This window comes from Belonocnema kinseyi, chromosome 5 (genome assembly GCF_010883055.1).
Source record: "Belonocnema kinseyi isolate 2016_QV_RU_SX_M_011 chromosome 5, B_treatae_v1, whole genome shotgun sequence".
NCBI lineage: Eukaryota > Metazoa > Arthropoda > Insecta > Hymenoptera > Cynipidae > Belonocnema > Belonocnema kinseyi.
In genome coordinates, this window is record NC_046661.1 from 26,865,656 (window position 1) to 26,866,119 (window position 464).

Genomic DNA, 464 nt, shown 5'->3' on the forward strand with positions numbered 1-464 from the left:
CCAGTTTTTTTCAAACGTCCACGTTTTGAGACCCCCTGAATCCGAAAAACAGGTTTTTACGAATGTGTCTGTCTGTATGTACGCAAGCCAAAATTAGACAACATTTTTTCACTGAAGGTCGAGCAACAAAATTTTTATAAATTGTTTTTTTTTACATTCTCTTCAGAGAAGGTATTTAAAAAGTCGAACAATTTATCTAATGACTTTTCTCATAAAATAAAAAGTTATAAGAGTTATAGCATTTACAAAATTCCAAAAAACACACGAAAATGAACCTTTCAAGTCAATTAACGGACGATATGAAAAAATGACAAGAGAAGAAAAAGTTCGATTTATAAATGACTTAAATTAAACTTATAAATTTTCTTGATAAATCAAAAAATAAATTTTGATGGCATAAAAAATAATGAAAAATGCAAAAGTTAAATTTTTTTATGCAACATTTTCACAGTATTTCAAATATT